The sequence below is a fragment of the Panthera tigris genome, chromosome B2 (assembly GCF_018350195.1).
Source record: "Panthera tigris isolate Pti1 chromosome B2, P.tigris_Pti1_mat1.1, whole genome shotgun sequence".
NCBI classification, from domain to species: Eukaryota; Metazoa; Chordata; class Mammalia; order Carnivora; family Felidae; genus Panthera; species Panthera tigris.
In genome coordinates, this window is record NC_056664.1 from 92,110,884 (window position 1) to 92,131,462 (window position 20,579).

General features: G+C 35.5%; 1 pseudogene; it reads left to right on the forward strand.

Moving 5' to 3' along the window:
- Positions 1-2,731: 2,731 nt before the first annotated feature.
- LOC102964987 overlaps positions 2,732-20,579 on the forward strand; it is a 30,327-nt pseudogene continuing 12,479 nt past the window's right edge.

Below are 20,579 nucleotides of genomic sequence, written 5' to 3' on the forward strand. Positions count from 1 at the left end.
AGACAAAGCTGATCTACTCAACTACATTTTATCATAGATGTGAGTTAAAATGATATGAGATTTGTGTGACTGTGTGTGTGTGTGTGTGTGTGTGTGTGTGTGTGTGAAATTACTTCTTATTTAGAAGAAGTAAGCTTCATATATATGTATATGAACATGTCAGAAATTTCCTTAGGGCAAATATTTGAAGATTAGTTCTTGTTCCTTTTGTTATTTCCCCAAATATCTGCTAATTCTCAGTGCCTAGCCACATTTCAGTTATATTATCTAGAGAACCAGTTGAACTTCCTTTTTCTTTCCTTTTATTACACTGCTTATAACCTCTGTTCTGCTCAAATGTGTACCTCCCATCTTTGTTTCACCCATGACAAACTTCTCTAGGAGTAGAATGAAAGTGATTTAGACTTTAATTTTCATTGAATTGAACCAGATGGATTTGGAAATGCCTCCTGTGGTTATGTAGTTTTTGTACTACCCTACTACTCAATTAATACCACTTACACACTAGTCTAATTTAATGCCCACTTCCCAGTCACAATCCTGAAAGTTGTGTTGTGTATCATTTTGACATGCAAACATATTTACTCTCACTAGAATCTCTCACATGGGTTCAATAGGATCATACTGAACACAGTATGGTTAATTGGTATTTAGAGCACAAAGTATGTATCCAACACCCATTTTTCCCCTAACTTCTCTAGAATCAGAACTCTGAATGACTTATTGCCAGATGTTTGCCTCATTTCTTAGTTTTATTTGAAGATTGGTAAGCTCAATTGGATATAAGGAAAATTACCGGGTTGGTTTTCCAAGAAAGTTCTTTAAATAAAGATGACTTTTTTTCTTCATGACCATTTTCAAAAGCTGTCTTATTTCTGTTTTTGTTTGAAGCATAGAGATGATGGCTGAAGCTGCACAGGAAAACACATGAACATAAGATGAGCTTGACAGTAGAATAACACACTTAAAATGATGCGTGTGCAACAGGAAACTGGAATGTTGATACCACAGACCTTCCATAACAACTATGATAGTCTCCCCACTTTGTAATTCCTTTACGGGAGAAAAATACCAACCTCTATCTGTTGATGTTATTGAAATAATTTATTCTAGGAGACAAATATAATTCCCAATGCACACAACTGTTTTGTGCTGGTTTTGGCCTATTGACGGTAATGCTACCAGCTAGAAATGCCTGAAAGCATTCACCTGGCTCACGTTGAGCTTCCTACAGACATCTCTTTCCAAACCAATGTTAGAACCACTGGACTGACTCTTGGGGTTCCTACTGTGCTTGCTTGCAAGATGCCCTTCAGCAACAGCCATCAGGAAACTTCGAAAAAATAAATGTTTATTACTTACAAGACCTGGAAATTACACAATACACCTGAGGCTCTCTGGTGGAGGGAGGGGGGTAGAAAGAGAGAAAGAAAGCAAGAAAGCTCATGCACAGGGTTTCTGTTTTTATTGGGGTCAAGGGTAGGGGCCTCCGATTTCACAGGCTCATTCTTTATTGGTGTATTTAAAACATAAGAACATCATAAGGTTTAAAACATAAAAGTGGTGATTTAAAGTGAAGGAAACAGAAAAGACAAGTGTTCCCAAGGATGAGTAATTGAAATCAACCATATTTTCTAAGACAAAAGAAACTCAGGCAGAGGGGAGTGGTCTGACTCTATCTAGTCCGGTGGCTGGTAATGTGCTTTTCAACATAATTGTCTTTGAAATGGATGTCAGCAATCCAAGTTTAAGTAATCTTTTTGCATCACAAAAACAGGAAAAAAATGATCATTTATATAAATTCTTAAGTAGCTGGCACATACTGGGCAATGTACAGTTAATCAGTAAAAGTGGCAAGCTGTTAATACAATTGGAGATGAGAATTCTTTTCAGGTCATTCTCTGTATTTGAACTGCCATAATTCTCAGTAGATTCAAGAAAGATTCAAAGTTTTCCCAGCAGTGAAGTACAGATTGGAAAACAAGCAAAAAAATCACAAGTAATAAATGCAACTCAAATACTGCAGAGAGCATGTATTCAAAGAATGTGTATTAGGAGAACCTATATTTAAATTTCAACCCTTAAAAATTATAAACAGAAAATTGAGAATTGCTTCAGTTTGTAAATCTCACAGAGAGGGGCACCTGGGTGGCTCTGTTGGTTAAGGGTTGGACTCTTGATCTCAGTTCAGGTCTTGATCTCAGGGTCTTAAGTTCAAGTCTCTTGTTGAGCTTTGCACTGGGCATGGAGCCTACATTAAAAAAAAAAAAAACAAAAACAAAAAAAAAAAACCTCAAACAGAAAAATGCTTTACCAATATCAAAACCAGTATAAGAGGAGTACCTGGGTGGCTCAGTTGGTTGGACATCAGGACTCAGGTCATCATCTCAAGGTTCATGGAATCAAGCCCTGCATGGGTCTCTGCGCTGACAGAGCAGAGCCTGCTTGTGATTCTCTCTCATCCTCTCTCTCTGACCCTCCCATACACTCTACATAAATAAATAAATAAATAAACATAAAAACAAAAACAAAAACACTATAAGAAGTTGAGGTTCAAACATAGATTTGGAAGTCCCTGATGCCTAGGCTCTTTTGTCTTATTTATCTTTGGTACAGCTTAAAGATCAGCAGAATTAATAATGGTAAAATATGTTTGATGATACTTGATAAAAGTTTATTTTCTTAGGGGAAATAACAAATTACTTCCCTGTACATTATGGGTAGAAAAATGATGACGGTGGTGGTGGTGGTAGTGGTAAAGAGTCCACAAAAATCATAGGTGGAAATATTCCAATTTCTCCAGTAAAATACAAAGTTATACAATTCTCTGATTCATAAAAATAAAGTCATAAAACATTTACTGTTTTCTTAGTTTTAGCTTTTGATAAAAAGTGTGACTAATTATTTAACAAGAGTGCATATGACTCTAAATTTTAAGTGTGAAATGAAATTTGGAAATAAATAACATGAGATATGGTATAATTGATGCAGGCAGGCTGGTCTGAGGACCCAGAGTGGGTCCTGAAGAATTAGCCAGAAGGTCCTTGGCTTCAAGCAAGATAGAAATCAAACGTGAACCAGCAGTTTGTAAATCTCACAGAGATTTACATACATATACATATATGCATATATATATACACACACATATACATATATACATATATATATACATATGTATACATACATACGTATGTATATATTTATATACACATATTTATATATGGAGAGACAGAGGGAGAGAGAGTGATGGATAAGGAGAGAGCATCCAAGAGACTTGGAAAGGAAAATAGCATGAGTCTGTCTTGCTTGAGGTCTGGGATTTTTACTGGCAATTGTGGTCTGGTGCACATGTCCTTTTAGGCATCCATGAATTGGGCAGAATAAGGAGAGGGTCCAGGTGTCCTTCATAAGTCACTAATTCCCTGAAACCAGGGGACTTGGTGTCAAGTTGGTTGGAGTCAGTGGTCTTAGAGAACTTTTATGAAGACCCTGCCTGGTCACACCTTAGATGTTGTGTACAGTGCTGGAAGCCTCCAAAGATACCATTATCTCTTTGTTCCTTACAAGGAAAACATGTTATTTGTATTTCAAAGCATGTGTAGAGTGGGGTTGGAGTGCAAGCCCTAGGAAGAATAGAAACTGGATAAGAAGCAACAAAACAAAAACAAACAAAAAGCTTTTTTTTCACTCATGGGGTTCCTTCAGTTTCCCTGCCTCATAATTATGTCAGCTATGATTGAATATTGCCCAAATTCTCTACACATTTCTATATTCATTTTAAGTATATCTTTTCAGATTCCCTTATCAAAGAGCAGAGTCTATATCTTCACTCCTTGAATCTGAAATAGCCAGATGACTTTTTTGTCAGTGTTATTTCTGAAACTAAGCCTCAACAGGATTTTATACACTTTCTCCTAGACCTTTGTCTTATTCATGAAAGTAAGCCAGTACTGTGTAGCTGTAGGATAAATACCACATGGAAGAGAGCTGAGGTAACCCAGCCAAGAACCATAGGACTCCCAGAGGCAAAGCCACCTAGCCTCATTAGCAGTGCTTAAGGGAGATCAGCAGCTACAGTAAGAACCCCTTCCCACAGGCTAATTTTTAACATATCAAGAACAGTGAATTATTGCTTAAAATACCCAGTTTTGTGGTGCCTTTTCACGGAGCAATATTATGGCAATAAATTACTAATACAACAACCTAAAATGATTACATCATTCTGAGACACTAAGGAAATGTTATAATTGTGCTATAACAAGTTGAATTATAATACTTTTCTTTTAATACAGAAAGTAGAAAGTGAGTTTGGCAAACATGGGTTTAGTTACAAATTTCATCATAAAATAGAAAATTAATTAGCTTTTTGGGGCATTGCTTTCCTCATGTTATAAATTGGAACTACCAATTTTATGTTACCAGTAGTAACTACCCCTTTGTTGCTGGCAAATAGGCCTGCATATTAAAAGCAAAATAATTAAAACAAAATAATCTAAATCTTTTTCAATGCTTTAGCCATTGACTTACATGGAGATTCTGTTAACTAACACGTAAGCTAGGCATCTCCTACTAAATGTGTTACCAAAAAAAAAAAAAAATCTTTGGAATACTATTTAAATATCATCATCATCATTGATAAATGCAAACAAACATTCTCACACTCAGAAAATGGAAATTATTTTAATAATCCTTTAAAGAAGAAAGAGTTTAAATACGGAATCACATATTTTTATTTAAATTTAACACAAAAAGATGTATGGATGGATCACACAGAGCATTTTTAAATACTATAGATAAAAGGTATTCAAACTTCTAAAACATATGTCAACACATAGGATATCTAGCTACTTTTTGAGAAGCTTAGTAAATTCTATTCATACAAATAATATTGAAAGCAAGACTTCATTGATTAAAACAAATACATTAAAGATTCCTAAGTAATAAATAATATTAAGAAAACTTTTGTATTGAGGGATGTTTTTTCAAAAACATTTTTTCTTTAGAACACATAAAAGAAAATAAATATATTATATATAATAATTATACTCCCTGACCAGGTGTGATTTATTCCAGAAATGCAAGATTCTTTAAATATTCAAAATCAATCAATATTATCAACCAAACTGATAAGCTACTGATCACATCAATTGATATAGAAAATCATGAGGGACTCACAATCTAGAAGTAATAATCTAATTCAACAAAGTCACAGAACATAATAAAAACATGCAAGAATCAGTTGTGTTTCCATGTACTAAAAATGAACATTTGGAAACCAATATTTAAAATACTTTACCATTTAAAATTGTTTCAAAGGACATTAAATACTCAGATGTAAATCTAACAAAACATGTACAGAATTTGTATGCAGAAAAATCACCAAAAAAGTTAATAAAGGAAGACACGTATTGTGCTCATGATTTGGGAGACTTGATATAGTTAATATGTCAATTGTCCCCCAGACTGATATTTCAGATGGGCACAATGACTGTTAGAATCCCAGCAAAGTTGTTTTTTTTTTCAATATATAAACATATTCTAAACTTGACATGGAAATTAAAATATACTAGAATACCTAGAACAATTGTTTAAAAAAAGTGTGAGAGGAAACTACCTAATTTTAGTAATACTAGGTATCTGCAGCAATCAAGATAGTGTGGTATTGAAAATGGATAGACACAGAGATCAAAGAAGGAGCAGAAAAACCAGAAATAGACCCACACAAGTATGCACAATTGGATTTTTGCAAATTTACAAAGACAATTAAGTGAAGTATGGATGACATTTCAACAAATATTAAGCATGGCATCTCATGATCTGTAAAAGAAAATATTGATAAGCTACACGTCATCAAAATTTAAAATGCATGCTCCATGAAAGACCCTGTTGAGAAGATGGAAAAACAAGCTACAACTGGGAAGAAATATTTGCAAACCACCTACAGGACAGAAAATAAACATCTTTAATATTTAAAAAACTTGAAACTTAGAAAAAAAACAAGAAATTCAATTAAAAGTGGACAAATACTGTGCGCAGATATTTCACCAAAGACAACATACTGATAGCAAGTAAGCATATGAATATGTTCAATATCATTAAGCATTAAGGAAATGAAAATTAAAATCATGGCATATTCGGAAGATTAAGTTAATGAGATAATGATAATACTGAATGTTGGCCAGGTAAAGGATATATTGAATTTCTCATAAATTGCTGATAAGACTGTATAATGGTATAACAGACAGTATTTGGGCAATCTCTTGTAAAACTAAAATGCACTTACTATATGACCTAGCAGTCCTGTTCCTGGGATTTATCTCAGAGAAATGAAGCCTTATGTTCACACACAAAAATTGTGCATGGATGTTCATGGAAGGTTTATTTGTAACCCAAAATTGTAAATAACCCTGTTGTTCTTCAATTAAAATGGTTTAACAAACCATGGTGTATCTATACCATAAATATTACACAGGAGTAAATAGGAATGAACTGTTGACACATACAATCACCTCCATGGATCTTAAAGGACCCAGGATGAGTAGAAATGCTAGTCTCAAAAGGCTGCATACTATACATTTCATTTATATCAAGTTTTTAAGCCAACATAGGGATGGAAAACAGATTAGCTGTTAATGTAAATAGTTTAAGAAGAGTAGGGTTGGTGTTACTACAAAGAGGTAGTATAAAGGAGTTTCTTTGAGATGATGAAGTGCTGTTTCTTGGTTGTGGTGGTGGTAAACCAAATCGATATGTGGGAAAGTTTCATAGAATTACACACACATAAACTCAAATAAGTGTGTGTAAAAGCTGTTGATATATGAATATAATCTGTAGTCTAACAGTATTCTACCAATATCAATTTCCTTATTTTCTTTTTGTGAAATAGTTATGTGAGATGGCACTATTAGAGGAAGAATGGAGATAGGTCAACAGGATTCTCTGTACTATGTTTGCAGATTCCTGCGTATTTATGATTATTTCAAAATAAAAAATACCCTCTAGGTTTTTTTAGATTTTTTTAACGTTTTTTTTTTTTTTTTTTTTTTTTTTGAGAGAAAGGGAGAATGAGAATGAGTGGAGGAGGGGCAGGGAGAGAGGGAGAGAGAGAATTCCAAGCAGGCTCTGCACTGTCAGACTGGAGCCTGATGTGGGGCTCAAACTCACAAACCATGAGATCATGAGCCAAGTGGAAACCAAGAGCCTGATGCTTAACCACTGAGCCACACAGGCGCCCCTCGTGTTCTAAATTTTTAAACAATTTTTTAATAAATCAGAGGGGCATGAATGGCTCAATCAGTTAAGTATCTGACTCTAGACTTCTACTCAGGTCATGATCTCACACTTTGTGGGATCAAGGCCTGTGTTGGGCTTCACTCCAAAGCGCAGAGTCTGCTTGGGATTCTCTCTCTACCCCTCTTTCTGCCTCTCCCCCACTCATGATTGCTCTCTCTCTCAAAATAAATAAATAAACTTTAAAAAATTTAATTAACCAGAATTTAATACTTCATATTGGTTCATCACTAGTCAATGGAGTTTCCTCACATTCACCTGCATTTCTAATGTTCCAGACATATGCATTTATAACTAACCGAGGATACCTTATCAAGAACTTTTCTGTCTCTATAGCATTGTATGTTCTATATCCTTCAACTTCCATCTCCACAGGGGGGCTAACTCTAAAAGTACAGGCCAATATAATCTATTCTGGAAAATTCTCTTAGACTTACTGTAAATGGTATTGTAGTGTAAGTCTACTATGAATACCTCTCCCCACATCCATACAAATACCTATGTACAAATCCCTACCATGAAACTTGTTTTCTTATTACAGAGTATATGTTTCTGAGAGAATTAGAGTGCAATATATGGGTAAGAACTATTCTCAGTATTTCCATCTTTTCATATGGTACATAGAATATAGTGCTCCATATTATAGAAGTTGATAATGACAGATTAAATAAATAAACAAAATATTTTGGAGGGACACTATGATCTAGAAGTTGTCTTTAATTACCTGGATTAAAAGATAGACCTGATTTTTCAAAATAGATCTGGAATGTTTTTAATATAACGTTGCCTTTCAGATCTGTTTTGTTGTTGTTATCAATTGTGAAATCCTACAGACACTGATTCATTTAGTGAATCAAATTATTGAATATTGAACTCTTAGGAAAATTTTTTGAATATTTTAAGCATAATTCTTATGCCACATATATCATTTGTCTTCTACAGTTCCTTAAATTATTCATATAAATAAGTGTTCTATGAAATTGTTTTGGGGAACCCAAATGTAAGAACACTTATTTTACTTTCTAGTGAAACTATATCTCAAGAGTTTAATTCTGGGAGTGCGTGGGTGGCTCACTAGGTTGAGCGTCTGACTTCAGCTCAGGTCAAGATCTCATGGCTCATAAGTTTGAGCCTCGCCTCAAGCTCTGTGCTGATGGCTCAGAGCCTGGAGCCTGTTTTGGATTCTATGTCTCCCTCTCTCACTACCCCTCCCCCACTCACTCTGTCTCTCTCTCAAAAATAAATAAACATTAAAAAAAATTTTTTAAGAGTTTAATTCTGAAGATCATGCTTGTTGCTATATATCATCTATTACTGTATACACATTTATTTCTGTTTTTGTGCATTTCCAATGTTACTTTGCAATGGTTAAAGTGCTCCTTCATCTTAACTTTAGACTCAAAAACACACCTTGCTTTTATTTACTGTAAGTTTTATCTAATTCTATCTACCAGAAAATTTAAATTTAAATTTGTAGACTATAAATGGAAAATTCAGTTAGAAGCTTTGTTTCTTATTCTTCATTCTAAATACCTTCACTTGCAGTTAGAGGAAGTAAATACTTTGTTTTCTAGAAATGTTTGTATAGCAAGACATTCTTTGTATCACCTGTTGAAATTTCACATTCCAGTAGTTTAATAGAACAGCTAATTTGTTTCTAAGTATGCAAATTCTTTTTTATATACTGTAGTTTTGATGTACAGGTACAGCATATTGTAACACATGAGTTTTTTTTTTTTAATTGAACAGATGTTAAGATTACAAAACTTTCTCATAGTAAAATATTTGGAAAAAACATGGAGTATACAAAAAGATTCTACAACAAAGACTGTTGAAAAACTGGAAAGTGTATGCATATCAAAGTGTCTAAACATATAAGAAGATAAAATTGGTCTTTTCCGAGATGTCTTTTTATATATGATATGTCTGTGAATATCTCTATATACACATAATTATAAGTGAATACTAAGTAAAAAAATATAGCAACTATTTTAAAAGGATTTAGGAATGGCACAAGCTGTTAGGGGAGAATTGAATTTTTAGAAAGTGAAAAGGAACTTTATGACATTTATGTATATACTTGCTGATAAAAATAGCTTTTATTGTTTAATTTTTTTTCCACTTTCAGATTATATTGTCATTGGATATTGTGAATACTTAGTGGATAATAAAAAAAGTAACATAAAGTTTAATGTAGGACCATATTGCAACTAAATAAAGAACTGATCTCTCCTGTAATTTAGTTCTCAGTACTCACTGCTCACATATGTGCAGGCAATGGAATTGGGGTCTTCATTTCTTCATTACATTCTGGAGACCATGGTATCAAACCACACTTCCCCACCACCTGGAAATCCTAAGTCCCCTTTTGTGGTTTATTTTCTATTGCCCTGATAGCTCTTTCACTCCTTTCCCAATCCTGTTAAATTCCATTTAATCCCCTCACTCTCAGATGATCTTTGTTCTCATGTCAGAGAGAAAATAAAATGCATTAGGTAGGAACTGGATCAACTTCCTCAAAAAGATAAAATAAATAAATAAATAAAGAGAAAATTTTAAAAAAGAAAAGAAAAAAGTAAAACAAACAACAACAACAAACAACAGAAGAAAGAAAAGGGAAAAATACACAAATGGGTGAGTTTCTCCTGCAACTAAAATCTAACTTCCTCATTTCTGTCCTGATTCAATGCTTTTCTGTCTTCCCAGGGATTTCTTTACTGGCACACTTTTACCTTTATTCCCTTCTTCTCTTCTTGATTTTTTTTTGGTATTTGAGAATATTCAGATTGTTTCATCAATAGAAAAAGTAAATACTGCCTCTCCCTAGATAACTACCTATTGTGCAGGCCCATCTGGCAAGCGGTCAAACCCCCTCCTTCATTTTATAGCCACTTTGCTGCATGGTATAGTTTAGCACACTAGCCATGTACACTACTTTTCGTTTGCTTCAAGTGAGAACATGCACACACGCACACGCACAAGCACACACACACACACACACACACACACACACACACACAACCTGCTTTCTCTTTACATTTCTGGCCACTCTTGCAGAAACATTTTTTTTTAATTTCATTTTTTATTTTTTATAATTTACATCTAACTTGGTTAGCATATAGTGAAATAATGATTTCAGGAGTAGATTGCTTAATGCTCCTTACCCATTAAGCCCATCCCCCCCTCCCACGACCCCTCCAGTAACCCTCAGTTTGTTCTTCATATTTAAGAGTCTCTTCCTTTTTGTCTCCCTCCCCATTTTTATATTATTTTTGTTTCCCTTCCCTTATTTTCAACTGTTTTTCTCTTAAAGTCCTCATATGAGTGAAGTCATAAGATTTTTGTCTTTCTCTGACTGACTCGTTTCACTTAGCATAATACCCTCTAGTTCCATCCACGTAGTTGCAAATGGCAAAATTCCATTCTTTTTGATTGCCGAGAAATACTCCATTGTATACATATATACACTATATCTTCTTTATCCATTCATCCATCGATGGACATTGGGCTCTTTCCATACTTTGGCTATTGTTGATAGTGCTGCTATAAACATGGGGGTGCATGTGTCCCGTTGAAACTGCACCCCTGTATCCCATGGATAAATGCCTAGTAGTGCAATTGCTGGGTCATAGGGTAGTTCTATTTTTAGTTTTTTTAGGAACCTCCATACTGTTTTCCAGAGTGTCTGCACCAGCTTACATTCCCACCAACAATGCAAAAGAGATCCTCTTTCTCTGCATCCTCACCAGTATCTATTGTTTCCTGAGTTGTTAATGTTGGCTATTCTGACAGGTGTAAGGTGGTATCTCATTGTGGCTTTGATTTGTATTTCCCAGATGATGAGTGATGTTGAGCATTTTTTCATGTGTCGGTTGGCCACTTGGATGTCTTCTTTGGAGAAGTGTCTATTCATGTCTTTTGCCCATTTCTTCACTGGATTATTTGTTTTTTGGGTGTTGAGTTTGGTAAGTTCTTTATAGATTTTGGAAACTAACCCTTTATCTGATATGTCTTTTGCAAATATCTTCTCCCTTCCCTTCACTGTGCAGAAGCCTTTTATTTTGATGAGGTCCCAGTAGTTCATTTTTGCTTTTGTTTCCCTTGTCTCCAGAGACATGTTGAGTAAGAAGTTGCTGCGGGCAAGATCAAAGAGGTTTTTCGTGCTTTCTCCTCAAGGATTCTGTTGGCTTCCTGTCTTACATTGAGGTCTTTCATCCATTTTGAGTTTATTTTTGTGTATGGTGTAAGAAAGTGGTCCAGGGTCATTCTTCTGCATGTCGCTGTCCAGTTTTCCCAGCACCACTTGCTGAGGAGACTGTCTTTATTCCGTTGGATATTCTTTCCTGCTTTGTCAAAGATTAGATGGCCATATGTTTGTGTGTCCATTTCTGGGTTCTCTATTCTGTTACATCGATCTGAGTGTCTGTTCTTGTGCCAGTACCATACTGTCTTGATGATTACAGCTTTGTAGTATAGCTTGAAGTATGGGATTGTGATGCCTCCTGCTTTGGTTTTCTTTTTCAAGATTGCTTTGGCTATTTGGGGCCTTTTTAGGTTCCATACAAATTTTAGGATTATTTTTTTATAGCTCTGTGAAGAATGCTGGTGTTACTTTGATAGGGATTGCATTGAATATGTAGATTGCTTTGGGTAGTATCAACATTTTAACAATATGTTCTTCCTATCCAGGAGCATGGAATCTTTTTCCATTTTTTTGTGTCTTCCTCAGTTTCTTTCATAAGCTTTCTATAGTTTTCAGTATATAGATTTATCACCTCTTTGGTGAGATTTATTCCTAGGTATTTTATGGTTTTTTGTGCAACTGTAAATGGGATCAATTCCTTGATTTCTCCTTCTGTCGCTTCATTGTTGGTGTATAGGAATGCAACCGATTTCTGTGCATTGATTTTATATGCTGCAACTTTGCTGAATTCATGAATCAGTTCTAGCAGTTTTTTAGTGGAATCTTTTGGGTTCTCCATATAGAGTATCATGTCATCTGTGAAGAGTGGAAGTCTGACCTCCCTCTGGCCAATTTGGATGCCTTTTATTTCTTTGTGTCGTCTGACTGCAGAGGCTAAGACTTCCAATACTATGTTGAATAACAGTGGTGAGAGTGAACATCCCTGTCTTGCTCCTGATCTTAGGGGGAAAGCTCTCAGATTTTCCCCATTGAGGATGATATTAGCGTTGGGTCGTTCATATATGACCTTTATGATCTCGAGATATGCTCCTTCTATCACTACTTTCTTGAGGGATTTTATCAAGAAAGGATGCTTTATTTTGTCAAATGCTTTCTCTGCATCTATTGAGAAGATCATATGGTTCTTGTCCTTTCTTTTATTGATGTGATGAATCATGTTAATTGTTTTGTGGATATTGAACCAGCCCTGCATCCCAGGTATAAATCTCACTTGGTCGTGGTGAATAATATTTTTAACGTATTGTTGGATCCAGTTGGCTAATATCTTGTTGAGGATTTTTGCATCCATGTTCAGCAGGGAAATTGGTCTATAGTTCTCCTTTTTAGTGGGGACTCTTGTCTGGTTTTGGAATCAAGGTAATGCTGGATTCATAGAAAGAGTTTGGAAGTTTTCCTTCCATTTATATTTTTTGGAACAGCTTCAAGAGAGTAGGTGTTAACTCTTCCTTCAATGTTTGGTAGAATTCCCCTGGAAAGCCATCTGGCCATGGACTCTTGTTTTTTGGCAGATTTTTGATTACTAATTTGATTTCCTTACTGGTTACAGGTGTATTCATATTTTCTATTTCTTCCTGTTTCAGTTTTGGTAGTGTATATGTTCTAGGAATTTTTCCATTTCTTCCAGATACCCATTTTATTGGCATATAATTGCTCATAATATTCTCTTATTATTGTTTTCATTTCTGTTGTGTTGGTTGTGATCTCTCCTCTTTCATTCTTGATTTTATTTATTTGGGCCCTTACCTTTTTCTTTTTGATCAAACTGACTAGTGGTTTATCAATTTTGTTAATTCTTTCAAAGAACCCACTTCTGGTTTCTTTGATCTGTTCTACTGTTTTTTGGTTCAGATAGCATTGATTTCAATAGCATTAATAATAAATAATCTTTATTATTCCCTTTCTTCTGCTGGCTTTGGGTTTTATTTGCTGTTCTTTTTCCAGTTCGTTAAGGCATAAGGTTAGGTTGTGTATCTGAGATCTTTCTTCCTTCTTTAGGAAGGCCTGGATTGCTATATACTTTCCTCTTATGACTGCCTTTGCTGCATCCCAGAGGTTTTGGGTTGTGGTGTTATCATTTTCATTGACTTCCATATACTTTTTAATTTCCTCTTTAACTGCTTGGTTAGCCCATTCATTCTTTAGTTGAATGTTCTTCAGTCTCCAAGTATTTGTTACCTTTCCACATTTTTTCTTGTGGTTGATTTCTAGTTTCATAGTGTTGTGATCTGAAAATATGCACAGTATGATCTCAACCTTTTTGTATTTACTTAGGAATGATTTGCGTCCCAGCATGTAGTCTATTCTGGAGAACATTCCATGTGCACTGGAGAACAATGTATATTCTGCTGCTTTAGGATGAAATGTTCCTAATATATCTGTTAAGTCCATCTGGTCCAGTGTGTCATCCAAAGCTGTTGTTTCTTTGTTGATTTTTTGATTAGATGATCTGTCCATTGCTGTGAGTGGGGTGTTGAAGTCTCCTACTATTATGGTATTACTATCAATGAGTTTCTTTATATTTGTGATTAATTGATTTATATATTTGGGTGCTTTCACACTTGGTGCATAAATGTTTACAACTGTTAGGTCTTCTTGGTGGATAGTCCCCTTGATTATGATATAGTGTCCTCCTGCATCTCTTGATACAGTCTTTATTTTAAAGTCTAGATTGTCTGATAGAAGTATGGTACTCCGGCTTTCTTTTGTTGACCATTAACATGATAGATGGTTCTCCATCCCCTTACGTTCAATGTGAAAGTGTCTTTAGGTCTAAAGTGGGTCTCTTGTACACAGCCTATAGTTAGATCCTGTTTTCTTATCCATTCTGTTACCCTATGTCTTTGTATTGGAGCATTGAGTCCACTGACATTTAGAGTGAGTACTGAAAGATATGAATTTATTGCCATTATGATGCTTGTAGAGTTGGAGTTTCTGGTGGTGTTCTCTGGTCCTTTCTAATCTTTGTTGCTTGTGATATATATATTTTTTTTTTTTCATCTTTTCTCCCCTCAGGAAGTCACCCTTAAAATTTCTTGCAGGGCTGGTTTAGTGGTCACAAACTTTTAATTTTTGTTTGTCTGGGAAAGTTTTTATATCTCTTTGTATTTTGAATGACAGCCTTGCTGGATAAAGAATTCTTGGCTGCATATTTTTCTGATTCAGCACATTGAGTATATCCTGCCACCCCTTTCTGGCCTTCCAAGTTTCTGTGGATAGGTCTGCTGCAAACCAGATCTGTCTTCCCTTGTAGGTTAGGGGCTTTTTTCCCTTGTTGCTTTTATGATTCTCTCTTTGCCTGTGTATTTTGTGAATTTGACTAAGATATGTCTTGTTGATGGTCGCTTCTTGTTGAATCTAATGGGGGTTCTCTGTGCTTCTTGGATTTTGATCTGTGTCTTTCCCCAGGTGAGGAAAGTTTTCTGCTATGATTTGCTTACATAACCCTTCTACCCCTATTTCTCTCTCTTCCTCATCTGGGACCCCTATGATTCTGGTGTTGTTCCTTTTTAATGAGTCACTGATTTCTCTAATTCTTAAATTGTGCTCTTTTGCCTTAATCTCCCTCTTTTTTTCTGCTTTGTTATTCTCTATAAGTTTATCCTCTATATCGCTGATTCTCTGTTCTGCCTTGTCCATCCTTGCCGTTTCTGCATCTATCTGTGATTGGAGCTCAGTTATAGCATTTTTAATTTCTCTGGGTATTTTTTACTTCTTTTATCTCTGCAGAAAGGGATTCTAATCTATTTTCGACCCCAACTAGTATTCTTATTATCATGATTCTAAATTCTGGTTCAGACTTCTTGCTTGTATCTGTGTTGGTTAAATCCTTGGCTGTCATTTCTGCATGCTCTTTCTTTTGGGGGGAATTCCCTAATTTTGTCATTTGGAAAGGAAAAAAGGAATTAATGTGGCAGAAAAATTGAAATTAAAAAAATTAAAATTAAAAAATATTAAAATTAAACTTAAACACACACACACACACACACACACACACACACATACACACACAAATCGAATAGATGCTGTTAGATCCTAGGTGTGTTTTGGTCTGGGTGTTGAAAGTTGTTTGACAGATTAGAAAAAAAAAGGGGGTGAGAAAAAAAAGAAATCATTTGAGAATTTGAAAAAATGAATACACTGAAGTAGACTAAAATGAGATGATGGAGGTAAAATAAAATTTTAAAAAATATATACAAAAGTAAAGAATATAGTAGAAAAAAAATTAAAGAAACATTTTTTTATAAAAACTAAAAAATGTGATTTTTTTCTTTTTCTATATTTAGGAAAAAAGAAAAAAAATGAAAAAGAGAAAAAAGATAAAAAAGAATAAAGAAAAGAAAAAGAAATCATTTGAAAATTTGAAAAAGTGAATACACTGTAGTAGACTAAAATAAAATGATGGAAGTAAAATAAAATTTGAAAAATTTACATAAAAGCAAAAAATATAGTAATAAAAATTAAATAAAAACATTTTTAATAGAAATTGAAAGTAAAAATGAAGTTTTTCTCTTTCTGCATTCAAGAAAAAGAAAGGAAATGAAAAAGAGAAAAAAGAAAAAGAAAGAAAAAAAGGAAATTGCAAATTTGAAATGGTGATACACTGAAGTAGACTAAATTAAAATGATGGAAGTAAAATAGAATTTGAAAAAAAATTACACAAAAGAAAAAATATAGTAATAAAAACTAAAGAAAAATAGTTTTAATAAAAATGAAAATAAAAATGAATTTTTTTCTTTCTGTATTCAAGAAAAAGAAAAGAATTATGAAAGAGAAAAAGGAAAAAGAAAAAAGAAAGAAAATTGAATAGATGAACCTGCTAACAGATTGAAGTAGGACTGAAATTACTTTGTTTTCCCCTAGAAGTCAGTCTATGTAGCTCTTTATAGTCCATTAATTAAGCCAGTAGTGAGACTTGGGTTCTTGAAGAGCGAAGTTGGCCCAGGTGGGCAGTGCTCAGTGTAACAGCTCCGCTCTCCACTAGATGGCGCTGCCAGCCTACTGGGGTGGATTGTTGTGGTGCTTATAGGTGCGTATGCGCATGTACAGGAGCGGTAAAAAATGGCGCCACCCAGCTACCCAGTCTGTTCTCCGGATCAACAATTGCGTACCTGTTCTCTGTCTTCAGCTCTGGTTCACTCCCTGCTTTTTCACTCTCCGTAACCAGGCCGCTGGCAGTACTTCTCTCCCGAGTTTTGTCTCAGATGTGGCTGTTTTCCCTGGTTTCTTACTTCTGAAGGACTGTGGTTTTGACCCGTTCCGCCCCTCTGTGGGAGGGTCTCACTGAGCAATGGCCGAATGAGCAATGGCTGAATGAGCAATGGCCGAATGTCGGCTGCACCCAGGAATGCTTGCTGGACCCTGCTGCTGCCAGTGCCCCGAGACTGTGGCCAGGTTCCAGCCCACCCCAGAAAAAATCACGAGACAGTGTAGCAGCAGCGTTTCAGGGATTATGGAAAATCACAACACACATCTGGCACCAGGCTTCACCCTTAAGGACCTTGTTCCAGCACCAGCGAATGTGGCCATTTTCTGGCGTCTGCTGGGACCAGGTGCTTTCAACAGTCTCTACAAAATGTACTTCCAGCAGTGGAACCGCTTTCCCCTGTGTGGCCTGAGAACCTCCTGGACCCCACTCTGTTCCTGGGGATTCACCCTTCCCACCAGAGCACCACAAGGTATCGAGCTGCAGAGATGCAGCCTTTGCGCTCCCTTGTTTACAGTCTTAACGGAATTTAAAACCCTCTCCTTTCTCCTTTCTCCCTTTTTAGTTTAGTCCCTGTGGCTGTTTCCAATTTTCCACTTTCTCTCCAGCTGCTTTTGGGGAGGGGTGCTTTTCCCATATGCTCCCCACCTCCCCAGTCTCTGTCCCCTCTCTGCCCGCAAAAGCTACCTTTCATAGCTTCTCTCTCCCCAAATTCACCTCTCCACCCCACATACCTGAGGAATTCTGTGGTTCAGGTTGTGCAGATTGTTGTATTAATCCTCCAATCAGTTTTCTAGGTGTGTAGGATGGTTTAGTGTTGGTCTGACTGTATTTCATGGATGTGCAACACACAAAAACTTCCATGCTTTTCTGTCATCTTGGCTCCTCCCCTTGCAGAAACATCTTTTAAAACCTCTTTTTTTCCCCCAAACATTGATTTGTATTTCCTAAATGTCTCTGCTAAGTCCTCATCTTAATACCACAAATATTTCCTGGGCTGTCTCATTAATTTCCATGGCTTCAATTTTCATCCATTTTTTTAACTCCTCCCAAATATGCCTTTGCATTATAGCTTCTCCTAGATTTGGGAATGGAATATTGAATAATGCATTAGACACAACTCTCTGGATATTAGGAAGGAACCTCAAATTCATCATGTTCACAACTGAAATCTGGAATTTCTCTCCCAAGGGCCATTCTCCTATGCCTCCTGCTTATTGCAGAGTACGTATCAAACCTGAAGTGCCTAAAATAGAAGCAGGAGCATCATCTAGGATCTTGAAAAAATCTGCCCTGATATTATCCCTGATAGGATATTGTACAATTATTTAAAATAATTGATTTAGAAAAGAATTATACATTTTGATCAAATGTATACATTTTGATCAAATATACAATATTTGATCGACTTAATGTTCTGCCTTTTCTAGTATTCTTCTCTGAATTTAAAGAACGATTTCAGGGGCGCCTGGGTGGCGCAGTCGGTTAAGCGTCCGGCTTCAGCCAGGTCACGATCTCGCGGTCCGTGAGTTCGAGCCCCGCGTCAGGCTCTGGGCTGATGGCTCGGAGCCTGGAGCCTGTTTCCGATTCTGTGTCTCCCTCTCTCTCTGCCCCTCCCCCGTTCATGCTCTGTCTCTCTCTGTCCCAAAAATAAATAAAAAAAAAAAAAACGTTGAAAAAAAAAAATTTAAAAAAAAAAAAAAATTAAAAAAAAAAAAAAAAAAAGAACGATTTCACTTATTTTTTCAATGATCTCATTTTGGTTAAGATGAAAGAAACTTTCATTAGTCTGGTTGTGAATAAATACCATAATTTTTCCTTATTTAGTAGAGCTCACCTTTGGTCAGCCTGACTTTCTTTTTTTTTTAATTTTTTAATGTTTATTTATTTTTGAGAGAGGGTGCACAAATGGGGGAGGGACAGAGAGAGAGGGAGATACAGAATCAGAAGCAGGCTCCAGGCTCTGAGCTGTCAGCACAGAGCTTGACGTGGGGCTCAAACCCATGAACCATGAGATCATAACCTGAGCCAAAGTCAGATGCTTAACTGAATGAGCCACCCAAGAGCCCCAGCCTGGCTTTCTTTTTTGAATCTTATTCCAAGAAAATACTTCAAATAATCTTCTTAAGAAACTGAAAAATGGTGTAAGTCGTGCTACTTATATTTATAATACCATTCATTATGGATATGCTAGCAAATATATTTTTAATTCTGATCATGCATTACTAATACACATGAAACCTACATATAAATATGAAGTAAACTAAAACAAATTTCATATCAATGAATCCACCCTTATAGTATTATTGGCAATCCTATTCATAATATGTGAAATACGTTTCTTTTGCCTGATTTCCTATTTGGTTATTTATGTTATTTTACACGTTGATTTGTTACAGTTGTTCTGAATACTAAACTTTTATGTACTACAAGTTTTTCCCACTATCTCAAAGTGGAGCATTCTTATGAAAATTTTCTAAGCTGAAATGGTGTAAAATTAAGAAGCAATTACCATTAATTTATATGGAAAAAGTTTTGAGCATTCCAAGCGCGAAAAATTAACCTCTCTTAGGCTTTTCTGATCCGTTAGGCCACATCTTGCTAACAGATGCATAAAATAAATCAAAATAAAGCACAGAGGCTCATGGACACCATTCAAACTCTGGCAGCTTGATGCTGAGATGCTGAGTGTAGTTCCCAGGGAAGGCGCTTGGTGGCGCCACTCTCACTACTTGGGGTCCGGGCTGCCTCTGTAATGGTTCACTGCAAACTAAACTCTGAAAGCTATTTTTGCTTTTTGCCTTTTATCCTTTTGATTTATTTCAGATAGCAGGGAAAACTTGTAATGAAGAAGGTCTTTTGTGAAGGCAGAGTGGTATAATATGACCTTATATCCGTGGGAGACACCTGTATTTTCATTGCTTATTATTTCTCCCATTTTTTTACTTTTATGTTGACTTTTAAAAAGATATTTTTATAATGAACATTTATAAGTGAAGTACAACCCCATCTTTAAAGAAAACTCTACCATTTCTTTTCTCATTTTTCAGGAGAATTAGGAGCCCTCAGAGCAGTAACCGTTGTTATTTCTCATTTTACCTCTCTCCCTTCAGTTTCACGTTCTGATCAACAGAAAAGTATCCATTTTAGTTCCTTTATAGCAGAGAATCACTGCTTCTCAAATAAATAAATAAATATATCTGCCTCTTTAATCATATTGTTCTTTAATGGTACATATTTATTTTAATATTAAGAACTGATAATTTAATAAATATATGTTATATAGACATAAGAAATTGCCATCATAATATCTCTGACCCATTTGGAAACACAAGTCTTATATCCACAATAACTTCCCACAATAACTTATCATAGTGCTTTGTTTTACCTGTGTATTATTCTATAGTTGCTTTGGGTACCCCAGTAAGATTCATATCTACCAATATGGTTTTAGTATACTATTATATATAGAAACTTAAAAATAGGGGCGCCTGGGTGGCTTGGTCAGTTAAGCATCTGGCTTCGGGACTTCGGCTCAGGTCATGATCTCACAGCCCGTGAGTTCGAGCCCCGCGTCGGGCTCTGTGCTGACCACTCAGAGCCTGCAGCCTGTTTCAGATTCTGTGTCTCCCTCTGTCTCTGCCCCTCCCCTGTTCATGCTCTGTCTCTCTTTGTCTCAAAAATAAATAAACGTTGAAAAAAAATTAAAAAAAAAAAGAAACTTAAAAATAGTGTTATAAATTTCTTTGTATGATCAAAACCCTTTATTAGTTATTTTATTTTTGAACACATATTACCTCTCACTTATATTTGAGTCATACTTGTTATATGAAAATATTCTAAAACTCTTTGATATGCACAGAATGAGTGATATGTTATAAA